Source organism: Lycorma delicatula, chromosome 3, assembly GCF_047948215.1.
Source record: "Lycorma delicatula isolate Av1 chromosome 3, ASM4794821v1, whole genome shotgun sequence".
Taxonomy (NCBI): domain Eukaryota; kingdom Metazoa; phylum Arthropoda; class Insecta; order Hemiptera; family Fulgoridae; genus Lycorma; species Lycorma delicatula.
Window position 1 is genome coordinate 35,884,302 of NC_134457.1, and position 12,171 is coordinate 35,896,472.

Genomic DNA, 12,171 nt, shown 5'->3' on the forward strand with positions numbered 1-12,171 from the left:
CATTATATCATCAATCATATTTTCTAAAAATCTCATTTCTGGAGAAAAAGATGGATATTTACTAACTTTTGCCCTTGGTCCCTCATGTACTTGCATCATAAATCAAAACTGACCTGAAATATGACTTTTACAGCACCAAATTACATTGTTTAGGATATCATACCTACGCAAGCTCCTTAAATCCTGGAAGAATCTGCCAGTTTTCAGATACTGCTGCCAACGTTAAAAATTTACCTTTCCAATTTCTTCAATTAGTACTCAAAGAATACAAAGCTTTTAACTATATCCTATTCAATTTTCCTTAACTTTATAATGCCTTTTTTTGTTGTTGCACATCAAATCAGAACTATATCTTGCTCTTATTTTTATCCTCATTACACTCTTTCAATCAGTATTCCATATATGTAATTGATTTTTTTAAATTCCTCCGTGATCTCCGAATAACACAATGTTACCTGTGAATAACTATATTTTCTATTTTTTCTATCTGGTTTTAAGTATTTCTTTCACTAAAATGCATCATTGTTGTTCAAGATTAATTGACATAGTCAAAATGAAGTGGCAATAATTGGTCAAAGTTCCAAAACTGTATTTCAAACTTAACAATAAGAAAAACAATGCTAGTTATTAATAAAAGTTTCTTATATCCAACAGTTGAAACTTTACAAGTTCAGTAAAATTTTTCTATTATTTTCTTATATTTAGTTAATCATAGTATTCATGAAATAATGTTTAATTTATTAGGTCATCCTAGAACAAAAATGAGATTTACAGAATTTTAAACTTGTGAGAGCTATATACAACAATATTATATGTATACTACAATAATATATATTAAATAAATTATTGTTAATTGTGTGTTTATTGGTTATTTAAGAAGAAATTCTAGGAGTTATAGAGGATTTTACAAATGGAATTTAAACAATAGGTTTCATTTTTTAAGATTATGAAAAAAGTATTTAAAAATTTGTTATAGTAATCATCTTATCAAAAACTTTAAATTTTAAAACTTTTATGTAATTTAACACTGGAAGAATTTTTAAAATATAATTACATTGAAGCCACATCAGTAACAATCTTATAGAAGTACTTGTCTTCATCCTAAAGTGCTCACAATACTTTTGTAGATAAGTAAAAGAATCAGCTTCCAAATGTGATGGTCTATTGAACATCTAAATTAACCCTGTAAGAATAAAAAATTATGATGAAACCTTATATTTAGCCATTTAATCATTTTCTGGAACACTAAAGCAATAGCATTCTAAAATTAAAAAGATAATTTCTATTTTCCTATATGACAAAAATTACTATAACCATTTTAGTGGACTTCTCTCTGTTCTGTCATTGATCAAGTACTCATTTAATAATCTAATAAGCCAATATTTTGTCCTACGAAGATCCTTCAGCCTAGTTGCCATAAATTCATCTTCAATATGATTTATTGAAACTTTTCCTATCTAACTGACAAGATTTTGAACTTTTAGAATAATCTTGATTCAACAATATTTTAATATTATATACGTTCTAACATATTTTAATTTTAACTCTATAAATATGAAATATGACATTAGACATTTTAGAAAGGAATTCTCTGTAGATGACATGTTACCAAAGTAGGTAAAAAATTAGAAAAGTTGTTTAAGTACAAAATGAAGCTTCTCTAACAAAGATAAAAAACAGAAAAGTTTAAGGTAGAGGTTTAATATGAGAGAAGCTTGTTTCTATGTATATTATGTTGTTCAGTTTATTTAATTGTTTTAGAACAGATATAATTATACAGGCTAAAAAGTATATAGTTAAACAAAGATTAGAATACATGATGGAAATAAAGGACTGAAAAAGATAAAAAGATATTTTTAAATTAAAAAACAAATCAAACACAGAATAAAAAACTATGGATTAAACCAAAATTTCAAGAAAATGTTTTAATATTCTATCACAAGATAGGAAGACCAGATTTTTAAGTGTATTTAAATTTTAATTCTAATGTTATAAAAAAATCAATATAATGGTTATAAAAGTAATGTTGATTATAGAAATAAAAATTGAACCCTTTGTTCATAGTATTATCAATATATTTAATGTAGATGTTAATTAATAATACATCAGTGGCTACAATATATTCTCATGACAAGCTAAGTAATACAACTTGTATCATATTTTTTATATATTTTAATAAGTTAATACTTTGTTTATGTAGAGTAAATTAGTTTTGTAATAATAATAGTAGGTACATCGTTAGTGCTAATTCTTTTGAATATCCTTGAGAATATATCTGTATTATCAACTAATGATTGAGATAGTAATATTAATTTTTTAATTTTTAAATTGCTGTATAATTTTAATCAGGCTTAACTTAAAAGTAATTTCTTAACATTTTTCTAATATTATAATATTAAAATCAATTCCAGAAAATGGTCAAAACTGTTTACAAAGAATAACATTTTAAAAATGGTTATACATTTCTTTATTAATCAGTTATTTTCAGTAGATACAGTTGAATTGGAAAAAGAGAATTTAAATATGCATACAAATCAAAATAAAAAAAAAAAATGTTATTAGCAGGTAAAAAAAAATAATTAACACTTGCAAAATACTATAAAAAGGATATTTACATTTTTCTTTGTTATTACAAGAAGAAATATCTGTAAACAAAAATTAAATCATTTTGACATTCCAAATAAAGAGTCAAGTTAGCTTAAATATAGTTAGACCACTGCATGAAAATTCCTACTTGTACTGACACCACACTATATTCCATGCTACCTGTAAATTTCAAGGACAATAATATAAAACTATCTCAAGAAAGACTGATAGCATGAAGAAACCCACCTACCACAAAAATATCTCCTCTGTTAGATAAGACAAACAATTTATCATACATATTATGATAGAAAGTATGCTAAAAATATGAATAATGTTAAAAGTATAAAAATGTATTAGTTATTGATACCATATCAGTCTATTACAATGAACATGGTTTAATTGTTACAAGATGTTAATATAAAAAAATAAAACTGAATATAATTTTTTGGATGAATAGCTATTTAAATGCGTAGATTAATTATCTTTATTTATTTATTTGCCAACAGCAAAATATATTAAAATATAAAATACAAAATTTGATACAATATACCAACCAGCAGAAGAACAAAACAACCCTTGTTCACCAATGGAAGTAATCAGTCATATTTTTCACAATTAGTTTTATTATTTATCGTAGAAGAAACTTCCAACAACTTACAATTACAAGCCTTGAAGTACAAAATTTATATACAATGTTAAATTTGCAACTAATTATAACTCATTACATTTATTAAAATTATTTGATATATTGATAAATAAATGTCAATATAACATTGAATATTAGTAACTTAAATAATAATGTGCATCTACAATAACAAAAGTAAAAATCTCTGGATTATTATAACAATTAGATTATAATAACTATAAACCATTAAGGAGAAAAAATAAAGACAGCTCACCAGGTTAATCACATTAAAATTATGATTTAAGTTAAATTAACTTGGGGGATAGTGGAAATCCATCCTCACTTAACATTCTATACTGACGATTTGTTTGATTGCGTCCATTATTGTTTGATATTGATCACTTAGCTTTTTAACAAATGCAGTGTTGAACCCCTGATTCCATATCTTTCTAATTTTGTTAGCAAATTATAGTGGGGAACAGTGTCAAATGCTTTGGCTAAATCTCAGAAAATAACCAGGCTCTTTTTCCTTTTGTTAAAACTGCGAGAAATTTCATTCAAGAAGTAAATTAAGATTTACTCTTCACATGGAGGCCTAAAAAAATCTGTGAAACTAGAAAACTTTAATAATATGATTTCATGCTGCTGAAAATTGATTTGACTTTTTTGAAAAAAGTTGTTACATTTAATTTATTTGCATTTGATAATAATTATTAATTTGTTGAATTATTTATTTTGAATACATGTAATATAACTGCTAGAAGAGACTGTATATATCATATGCAAACATTTCACTCTTTTAGTAAAAAGGACCACCATTCAAGTAATTAGTAGGTGATTTGATTTTAAAGTTTTAGGATTATATGTAAAATAATTCTTATAAAACCAAAGTAGTATTTAGATGAGATGAATGTTTAGATAAAAACTAGTTATATGGGAGTTCTGAGGCAGTTCAGTAAAAATATAATACTAATGTGTTGCAAATAAACTAATTAATTTTTTAAAGAGAATTTATCATCCATTTTATTTTTCTGTTTACCTGTTTATAATAATAATCTAACTTATTATATATATTAGCAACTTTTAAATACTATATTATGTTACTGTTGCAATAGATTTATAGAAACACTTGACAGATTTCAAAATAAAATTTCTGAACTTACAGATGGACTGTACTGAAAAACCTTTTTTTTTCGTGTTTAGCTACCAGAACCACCATCAGGATTACTTCAGATGATGAATGAGGATGATATGTGTGAGTGTAAATGAAGTGTAGTCTTGTACAGTCGCAGGATGACCATTTCTGAGATGTGTGGTTAATTGAAACCCAACCACCAAAGAACACCGGTATCTATGCTCTAGAATTCAAATCGGTATAAAAGTAACTAACTGCCTTTACTAGGATTTGAACCTTAGAACTCTCAACTTCAAAATCAGCTGATTTGTGAAGACATGTGCACCATTAGATAAACCTGGTGGGTAGTACTGAACAACCTGTACACTTCTAGGCAAACTTAGAAGTTCACTGCTTAGAATAATGATTAAAATACTGCTAGAATGTCAAATTCAAAGAGTCAATTGTGAAGTACACTACAGCTCTAAACATGTGAAGAAAAAGTATTTTTAAGATATTGAAAGAATTAAACTTTCTTTCTTAAACTGTTCACTAACAAATTTATTAACAAATAATCATAACAATAAAAGATTGAAAACTGTACAACCTTTCTGAATTGTTTGTAAATTATTCTGAAATACTGGGTAATCTGTTTTATTTTTCTTGACACATTTATCTTGACATTTTAGTTAAGCAGAAATGCTACTACTTAGCAGTTGAAAATCATTGAGAATTTCTCACCATAAACCTTTTTATAGTTCAAAGTTAATTGTTTGGTGAGCATATTATCAACAGTACTTACACAGTGGGTTTGTATTTCATTAAATATCATGAAGGGGGTAGTTAACAGTAATAAAGATTGTTACACAGATATGGTAAATAACATTTTGGCACCAAAAATCAAAGCAATATCAAACCAAAAGAAGTATTGCTGCAGCACCATGGTTGCTACAGCCCATTCAACGTTAATGAGCAAACTTACTATGCATATCTAAACCATAGGACATTTCATTTCAGATTGCAAAAAATCTATGGAAAAAACTGTGAAATCAGAGATCAGAAAAGTGAACTGGCTGCTCTGTTCTCCTTATCTCTTTCCTCTCCAGCCTTCTTTCTGAAGGATTATTTAGAAGGTGCTGCATACATACTATAAAACCAGCTACATTAAACAAAATATTCTTAAACAATACGTAACTCAAACAAGAGATTGAGAACATCTCATAAGATTTAAGCCACATGTAATGAATGAGTTTTTGAAATTGACTTTTCTAGTGTGAGCAGTGAAATGGAAAAGATTTGATAGGAGTGATTTTTTGAGAAGTAAAAGCTTTTATTAAAAAAATAAAATAAAAAATAGTAATTTAAATCCCTTTTCCTTACAAATGAATTGTATGCTATTAAAAGTATTATAAATGCCAAACCATGCCTTTTGATTTTATTTTGAAAAGTGTCAGGTGTTTCTACTCAACCCTACAAAACTATAGTGCTAATTACTCCACATAAAGATGTGATTAGAAAAATATTATTCTATAAGTTTGAAGGGAGTGCCATGAACAGAATAATTAATGACAGAATAATTTATGAGTTACTGTCTTCATTTATAGTCATATCATATAAATAAAATAATTAAAAAGTTCAGGTGATCTAATTGTTATGATTTGAAGTATTTAAATTATTGCTTGTCAAAACAGTTGCTAAAATTTTGAGAAAAATATTAAATTTATTATGAATTCCATTTGGATCGCTCTTAAGGTTTATCACTTTCTAAAATTGAAAACTACACTTTACTTTTCAAAAGTTTATTGCAAAAGTCTTACAAATATCTATTTTATAATTAAATTTTTTACCTTGTAAAAACAATAATGTAATTTATTTCAGTCTAAAAGAATATCTTTATAAACCTCGTAATCCATTGTATTAATTTTAAGTCTAAAATTATTAATTTTTTGTTAGTTTCATGTTTTACTTTTAAAAGTGGAAGTAAAATTGTACATATTGCTAACCTGTTGTTTTAATTTTCTTATCTCTACATAGTATTCAGGACTTCTTGAATGACACCACTTATTCATCAGAAGAAATAACAAATAAAATCTATGCAAAAGTATCTTATGAAATAACTTTCCACTAGCACCACTGTACAGCAGTACAGGCACCAAGGTTCCTTCAGTAGTCCAGATTTTAGTTCATGTAGTTTTGAAGCATTTACAATTTTTATTGCTGTACTTACAATAAAACTTATAATTTCAACTTGTTGATACACAGAATTTGAGTCAAATGGTAGAATTTAAGTTAACAAATACACATAACAATTATTTGTGTTACTAAGAATGTACATCTTGCCTGCAACAACAGTGACTAGATCAATCTTTGAAGTAGTCATAATCAGATTATCAAAATTCCTAAATACCATATATATGAAAAATATTTTTGAATTTTAAATGGTCTATTCATTAGGTACCTGTTTTTATTCTAAAATCACCAGTAGAAATCATATTTACAAACCTATTGCTTGCTTGGCCAAAGTTGTGGTGTGATTAAAACATAAATAATGAGAATTTTAATTTTTATCAAAAAGAATTTTCTAATTCTGCTAGACTGAAACTGTCCACTTTGAAGTGGTCCCACAAAGATACAACATACTTATGCCAATGTTTCCTTCAGTCCTCAAAATGTTTGTGAAAAACATTTTTTGGCATAGTTCACTTAGTGATTTTTTCTTTATTTCATCTATTATCACAGATTGTTGTTCTTTTAATGTTCTCTTATTCAGTGGTCATAAGAAAGCATTGCAGAGTGTCATATCTTGGGAATGAAGGCTGAAGCATTTGTATGGCGTTATTTTTGGCTAAATAATCATAAATTAATTGAACTGGGGCATTATTGTGGTGCAAAATTCAAAAACTGTTTACCCACACTTGAGTTTATTTTTTTTGAATTGCCTTGTGCAAATGGTGTGAAGTGTTATATAAATAATACTGTTTGTTGACCATACAACCTTTTAGTAGGAATTCATAAAGAATGAGGCTACTGTAATTTTAATTTAAAAAATAAATAATAAACTTTAACATTTGATTGAATTTGGCATGTTTTTTTCGGTTGTGGTCCTTCAGGAAGCTTTGATTGCAATGAGTGGATCATTGTTTCAATGTCATAGCCAAACACCCATGTTTCATCACCTGTTACAACACATTTGAGTAATTTTGAGTCTTCAGCAATGTCAGCTAACAACTGTTCCATGATGTTGCTTTTGTTGAAAATTTAATAATTTTGGAACAAATTTTCCTGCTACTTGTTTCATAGACAAAATGCCAGTCAAAAAATGTTTCGCACAGCCCATACAAGCCAGTTATCAGTACATCCTTCATTACAGCAACTTCTCTAATGGTGATTAATATATATTGATCATGTTGTCCTTTAATTTGTCAATAATTTCATCGTTTGCTGATGTATTATGATGTCCAATTCTTTTGTTGCCTTCACAACCTTTTTGAAACTATTTGTATCACTCTTAAACCTTCGGTGTTAACATATAATCTTCACAAAGGCTTAAAGTAACATCTGCACCACTTCACTGCACTTTATTCCATTTTTAACTCAAAATTTAATTCAAATCCTTTGATCTTACATTTTCAAACTAAACAAATTGCCATTCATATTAAAATATTTCATAATTATTAGGATGTCAAATTTGATTACGCATCTAATAAGGCTGAAAATATTAATGACCATTACAGACAATCCTGCCATTGTGTGAGAAAATGTAAAACTCTATTAATAAAATAGCATCAAAATAAAAAAATGAATTTTTTTTATTCTGTAAACACCAACAATTAGTATTTCTAATTTAATTTTTAGTTAAATGTACTACTTTAATTAATTGTTACCAGCAATTTTTTTTTTTAATAATTGTTTAAAATCTCATCCAAAGTATCTTTTTTCAGAATCAAAATTATTTCATCAAATTCAAAGCTGGCCAGATGGTTCATGGTTAATTCAACATTATCATCATTGTCAAAATATCTCCTTCAGGATAATTAAGAATAAATTAAATTATATTCTTAAATTTCAAAATATTGGGTAAGCAGATCTTTTTTCTTTCTAATCTTAGTTTTAAATTCTGATACTTTTTCTTTATATTTTTATATGTATATTGTACTCTTTAGTAATTACCCAATTTCCCTATAAATCATGAGTTTTCTATTATGGCATTAAAATTATTCTTTTTAAAAGTTAAAAGTTTTTCTTTGAACTGTTTTTTGAACATCAATATTTATTTTTAAAGAACTCACGATCAGTATTTTAAATAATCCATAATATATAGTGACAATATCATCCTAAGTTTTTGAATGTAATTGGGTAGAAAAACTAATATGTTTAAATCAAAGATTTTCATTTTCTTAACTGGAAAAACAACATCTAAACATTAATTTAATTTACTGTAAAAGCATTACCACAATATTTATCGCTCTACAAACATCAAGTTTCTAAGCTTAACCTATACATAACTTGATTGATAACTTGAAATTTCAGAAAATAAATTTCTCTGGTAATTACAGGTTTAATACATTTATACTGCTCTACTTGAACAGATAGATTCAACATAGCTATTACACAAATTTAAATATCTGTAGAATAAAAACTGCCTTTGTGCCATACTTTGGTTGGTGTATTTATTCTGTGTATTAATCTTGCTGATTCATATTTCATGGTAAATAAAATGCATTGTTCAGTTATGTTTAACGACTATATTTTCGTAAGTTATAATGATCATTATATTATAACATATTTCAAATTTAATGTAATTTATATGTTACATTGTTGAAGAATCTGTGTAATTTACATGTTAACTGTATGAAGTGTAAATTTTGACTGAACAATAGTAGAATTGTGTTGCAATTCTATTATTACAATTTTACATTTTACACACAATTGCAATTCACACACAAATGAGTCTTCGAATGATGGTCAGAGACTGCCAGAATCTAGTGCGGAGCTGGCTTATATAAAGAAGATGGAGCCGAGTGAATCATCAGGAGCTGTGTGAATGGTGCGGAGTTGTCTGAACATATTGCCTGTCAAAATCATATGAGATTTTTTATAATATCAAAATGAAAATGATAATAACTCTTAAATTGTAATATTAATATGCTAAATGTAAATGAATGTGTTTTAAAATGTAGTCAATGACTAAATAATATTATATACAACGCTAATAGATTATGCCATATTACAGAAAAAAAGTTTAAATCTGAATATCTGTTAAATATAATATTAAAATTTAATTATTGAATCTATACTTAGTTTAAAATTGGATTCATACTCATTTCATACATAGTAGAATAATAATGATTATGTAATTATATAATGCATAATGGTCATATAGCTCATTTGCATCTTCTTAATGTGTAAAAAATCTCAATCAATATACTGAATGATTGAATAAATAATCTCTAGTGTCGTAAATACCTCGAATAAACAAGTAAATAGTCTCTAGTAAAATCTTGGGACACTATAAGAGTTTGAATCAATAATTCTGGCGACTAGGCTGTATCGTATAGTTGTGTGTATGTATGTATATGTTATATGCATGTATGTATGTATGTAGTATAGTAACTAATTTGTAGACTGTCTAATGGTAAGAGCTATATGAACATATTACATTTAGTTAATATGAATATACAGAATGAGTTATAAACAATTATACAAAATTTATGAACATATCAATAACAACATTTTTGAGAAAACAAATCAATGAAATTATTATAACAATAGTATATAAAAATCAAATCAATCATATTCTGAGATATAAATTAAATGAAATTTGCAACAACAATGAAGTATGCAAATAATAATCATTAGAGATTGGCAGTAAGCAATTTATATACAGGTCTTCAAAATTGACAATTAAAATATCTAAATCAATAACACTACTAGTAGTCAGAAACCGAATAATATGTTACTTGCACAATGTGGATAACTTGATAGCATAACTGTAGTTGTGGATAATCTGCACAATGTGGATGTATGTGATGCTTCCAATCTGTGGCGTACACAGAATTTTGTTAAGGGGAGTTATTATTAAAATTGTTTACAATTGACATCAGTATTTTAAATGTTGTGTGTTATTTTATTATTTTTATTATATCATGTTATGATATATATTCAATTTACAATGCTCAAATATAACACATTCATAAATATCCTAATAAAATCCTCTATAACATACTTTTTCACAGCCTTAGGCTAAAATTTGTTGTAACAAATTTTAACATCTATTTCATTTTGTATAATAAAAATGCTTGTGCCAGTACCACATGCCATTATTACACTTAGACTACGCAATAATCATTTTTTTTAGTCAATGGTTATTTTTATATCATAGGTAAGACACTTTAAATAACTTATAATAACCATGGAAGCAATCAAATATAATGAAATAAATTTAATTAAACAAAACATGTCAATATGGAAGTCACCAAGATGAATAATGAAACTGCCACTGATGAATTCACATTCTATGAAAGAATTTGAATAAAGAATTGAACATAGTTATCTCAAATGTTCAAATCAGTACTCTACTATAGTGTATTATTGTTTTGAAAAATCATTGTTCAAAAAGAGTACTGGTAGTTAAATTAATATAGCATTTATAATGTACGTAGCATTTCTTTTTCCTGTTTAGCCTCTGGGAATTACTGTTCAGATATTACTTCCGAGGATGAATGAGGATGATATGTATGAGTGTAAATTAAGTGTAGTCTTATACAGTCTCAGTTCAACCATTCCTGAGATGTATGGTTAATTGAAACCCAACCACCAAAGAACACAGGTATCCACGATCTAGTATTCAATTCCGTATAAAAGTAACTAACTGCCTTTACTAGGACTTGAATGCTAGAACTCTCAACTAACTTCTAAATTAGCTGATTTGGGAAGACACGTTCACCACTAGACCAACCCGGTGCGTTATAATGTACGTAGCCTACGGTATATTATATTACTACATTCGGAAATTTCAGCGTTCACAATACAATGTCCAAATGATGTTTCTTTTCATCAGTTCATTTAACACACCTTCTGCAATTGGAGTGTAGTTTTTATGAACGTTGAGGAATGGTAATCCATTCAAACGTGTATTTCCAGTAGAATTACGCAAATATGTTTTTAGACAACGTAATATTCATTTTATATGCGGACACTGGGAGTGCAGCTAGTACTTCTAACAAAGTGAGTATATTTGGCATTATGTTGGGATGGCACGTAGTTAACAGCCATATTCGTCTGGTCTCCCTTCTCAAAACGTGCAATTTTTCTGTACTGTAATTTTAATTCATTATTCAGGTCTTCCTGGCAACCGCTTCTTATGTCACTGGCATAGAATTCTGTGAGCAAAGTGATAGCAGAAACTTGAGACGGCAGGCGCAGAAGGTCTGGGTCGATACGTAATGGGCACTGAAAACATTTAAATATTTCCTTGTGTTTCAAGAAACGCAAATCTAGTTGGGACATGAAGGTATCCTGAAATGGTATAAAAGTAGAGACACAGAAGTAAGTTCTAGCATCAGTGATGATAAGTCCAAGTTTACACGAATTTTGTTCACGATGCCATGCGAAGGATTTGAATGGAGTACCCCAACCTATTCAATACTTTAGAAGCGCAAATGAAAATTTTAGAAAATTTCTTCATCAGCATTTTTGCGTATACATTTTGTTTCACTGTTAATATCTTCAGCAAGGTTTACTGCTTCCACGAGATCAATAGTTGAATTATGCAGGAACTTACACAATGGGATACTTAAAGAAAACATCTCAGAATACAAAACAATGATATCACAAATTGACAATC

At 27.4% G+C, this 12,171-nt stretch overlaps 1 long non-coding RNA gene across 1 annotated transcript in view; it reads left to right on the forward strand.

Moving 5' to 3' along the window:
• Window positions 1-12,171, forward strand: part of LOC142320869 (uncharacterized) — a 436,047-nt gene that overhangs the window by 175,143 nt on the left and 248,733 nt on the right. Inside the window, exon 3 of the long non-coding RNA XR_012755498.1 lies at window positions 8,267-8,402. This is a non-coding gene — a long non-coding RNA (uncharacterized LOC142320869). The remainder of the gene's footprint in view (window positions 1-8,266; window positions 8,403-12,171) is intronic.